Below are 3994 nucleotides of genomic sequence, written 5' to 3'. Positions count from 1 at the left end.
TTTTGGATGAAAGAATTAAACGGAAATTTGTACTCAAGTATGCTACTTCATTTGTCTCATCTTCGACGGAGTGTAAATATCATGACATGTTTATCTTTCAGAATAATTTGTCATCTGTGATGAATAGTGGAGACTAGAAAAAAATCATTAATCGTGCTAAAACATTCCTGAAGAAAAAGGTTTTTTTTACATTTTATAATTCCTGTGCTAAAATGTAGCTACTTTTTCTGCCATAATTTTAATTGGTAACACATCAAACCTTAAGAAAGGGTTGGTGTTGTTCTAAATATAGCTGATTTCTTACAAATTCGTAAAGCTATGCATTAAACATTCTGTTATTTTTTTAAAAAGTTAAAATTAAAGTTGAAATTTGAAAAAAAAAATCAAAACATTAATCACTAGAGTTAAGGATTGAGGGCCAAAAATTGAGAGAACATTTCACAGTAATACATCGATTAAGGGTTTATTTCATCTTTGATTAATTAAATATAAAGGTTTTCATTTTCATAAACTAGTGGTCATAAAGTTTATTTTTCATTGGATTCTTGAATTCGAGGATCAGCTCATACACGGAAATAACAGAAATTAGTATGAACAATGATACATGATGCTGCTGATGAGAGGTTATAACTTATCACACGTCTACAGCATCCAAAAATATTAAACTTATATCATTGGTATTTTTGTATGAATCCATCAATGATTACGTTATCGTTATGTGAATCGCAAATGCTAAAAAAAAATGAAAAAGTGCTTACGAGTACCTCGGGAATTGCAGGATGCATCAACATTGATGAATATGTTTTGCTGAAAACAAAAATTACTTACAGGTGTATGTCCAAATCGACAACAACATTCACAAAAAAACTCACCCCCCCCCCCCCAAAAAAAAAACAAAACAAAAAAAACCCACAAAAAACAAAAAACAAAAAACAAAAACAAACTAACAAACACAAACAAAACAAAACAAATAAAAAAAATCGAGAAAGACATCAGGTGCTCAGGACGGGGAAGTATGTACTGCTCTGATCGCGGCACCCGTCATATTATAACTGAAAAAAAATTATTTTCGTAGGGAATCAAAGAAGGAGAAATCTAACTATAGATATTTTGTCTCATATATGTGATCCTGAAACTTTAGATTGGTCGTTTTTATCAAATATGCAACGTTAAACGTCTGTAATGATTTAGATCTCCAAATGGTGAAAATACCCTCTGACTTACAAGATCATTTGATACTTTTCTCAGTCATTAAAGAATTTTTTGTGTATATATCAAAGGCACGACAGTAATACACCAACTGCAGCGAGGCATACTATAATAGATGGAGATGTTTGTATATTTCCATTTAGAAAGGACAATTAAAAAACTGTTAAAAAAAGTCCAAATTATCAGGTGACAAGACCTTGAATTTCTGGAGCACTGCATATTTGAATTTAGGTGGTTGATTACTTCTAATGGAAATAATTACATTTTTTTGAAGTACTTTCATTACTTCAAGTCGGAATTGTATTGTATAAAGGAATTAATCATAAACACATTCAGGATTGTATCAAGTTGTAATCAAGGGAACCAAGATTCTAGCGGAAGTCAAAAAGAATGTAATCCAGAGACAAAGACCAGACAGGGAAAACAGATACACACAACAAAGCACATAAAATAACCAAAATAGTACATAAAAAGTAATAAATATAAGATCGACTACTTTAGTCATAATAATCAATTGTGTTCGGGATTCGACTTAAACGGTTGTATCAAATTACAATTATGTTGTAACTTTCGTAAGCGTTGCTTTTTATTTGAAAATAAAGACATGCTTGAATCGTTCATATTTTTTTTATAATAGACCTTTACATTGATCTTTGTCTAAATCCAAAAATTGGTAAATTTACCATGATCTGTAAAAAACTATATCTGAGAGAAAATTCATGAAAGGTTTTCTCATGGCATCTTTACCACTTAGTGGGGGTACTATTACATTTATAGCCCCGTGCAGGTCCGGGTGTTGAAAGAATAGGCCTGCAGCAGCGCTAAGCTTGTCGTAAGAGGCGACTAAATAGTGCTCAGAAACCTAGCCGGGGGCTAGGCGCTCTGCCCACAGAGCAACTGGGATGTGTGCCCCAGGTGGTGGAATGGGGTATCCCTGGCGTGTTACATGCTGGGGTTGTCAGGCTATAATACGGAAAACCTGACCGCAAACCATAGTGGTGCACCGTGTTGGGAAAGATGCCACGTTCCTCGCACGTTAAAGAACCCTGCTGTGGTATTCGATAGGAGTAGGAACCTTTGCGCTCCGCCACAGGAGGCTAAATTGCTCGACCTTACCCATCTCCCCTTTTTCCAGTGGCAATCAAAATTTGTCGTCCCTATTATCCTTGTGACCCATCCTTTCTTTTTTTCATTTCATGTTCATTTTATCATCCATTTCATGTTCATTGTCTGAATATAGCTGAAATATTGCTGCTCGGACGTTAAACCCCAACAAACAAAAAAAATACATTTATAAGACATTAAAAAAAATTGGTTAGAAGCATCTTTGCAAGAAAAGTTAAACGTGGGTAAATACTGCTTTTATATAGGTCATACGATGGTAAAACTTTTGCGTTTCACCATATCTATTCCCTTTTTTACAATATTTAGTCACATTTCGATCAACCAAAAGTTTCATAATAAAATACACATCGGTAGTTTTACAATATGAGATATTTTATTTAAACCATATATTTATTTGTTCTATTCAAATTGGTGTCTTAAATGCATGTCTTTTTAATTCAGTTTCGTTGCCTGAGGAGTGTTTTAAATTTGGTGAAGATTTTAATCAAAACACGAGAGACTTATACGGAATTTTATTGACAATTTCAAAAGAATAAATTCATAAGATTATTATGATCTATCGTTTTTATTCAACATTCGCCGGTTAAAACTTTTTAAGACCGTTTTGGAAACCCTCAATTCAAGTTTATTATCAGAATACAACAGCATTAAAACTATTAATTTGTGAACTCTTTACACTTCTATTCCCAATAATCAGTTAAAATCCCGACTCAAAAACATTATACATCGTTGTTACTTCAAAAAGACGGTATACCTAGTTACAACTTTGTAATTCTTGGTAGAGGTTCCTCATTTTTTATATAAAAAAAATCTGAGTCATCTTCGAAATATACCGGCGAAGATGTTTTCAAAATGCTCGAATTTTTTGATCGACAGTATATTATCCAATATGGTGGGCGCGTTTTTTCAACAAACGGTCGGCACTCCAATGATAACAAACTATGCTCTTCTCCTTGCTGACCTATTTCTTCATTGTTATGCGGCTGAATTGAAAGTTGATCTAATCCAAAAGAAGGAACATTATTTAGTCGATTAGCTAGATCTTTTAATAATAGTTTCCGTTATATAGATGAAGTATTATCGTTAAACAGTCCTAGTTTCGGGAATCTGATAAATCGCATCTACCCACACGAACTTGAGATTAAGGATGTTACATACACTGTGAAGGAAAACCATTGACCAAACTATACGAAAACCACGATGAGTTTTCATTCCATATTGTCAACTTTCCTTTCATCATTGGCAACATCCCTTCAGTACCTGCGTATAGAGTTTTCATATCACAACTTCTTAGTTATGCAAGAGCTTGCCGTAATTATGCAAACTTTTTGTTTTGCGCTAGACTTATCACAATTAGGCTTGTGGATAGAAGTCTTATTGCTACAAGATAAGAGTCATCATTACAGAACTTTTAAGGTCGTCGTCATGAACTCGGGGGTCGTCACGGTGTATCCATCTGCATCATGAAATCTTATTTGGTCATAGTTTTCCTTTTATCTTTCGTCTTCCCCGAACTTGACCTTTTATGATCAACTCTGCAGGTGTTTCTAGTAAAGCAGAGCACGCTTACCCTACCAGTTCATCTGGTCCATGCTCCCAGTTTCTAGTGAAGTCCGAGTTGCTTATTTACATTTGTTACTTTGTTTGCTATTTTGGTTTT

The sequence above is a fragment of the Perna viridis genome, chromosome 5 (assembly GCF_037379345.1).
Source record: "Perna viridis isolate PV_CMFRI_1.1 ecotype Kerala chromosome 5, ASM3737934v1, whole genome shotgun sequence".
Taxonomy (NCBI): domain Eukaryota; kingdom Metazoa; phylum Mollusca; class Bivalvia; order Mytilida; family Mytilidae; genus Perna; species Perna viridis.
This window is presented reverse-complemented; position numbering follows the sequence as displayed.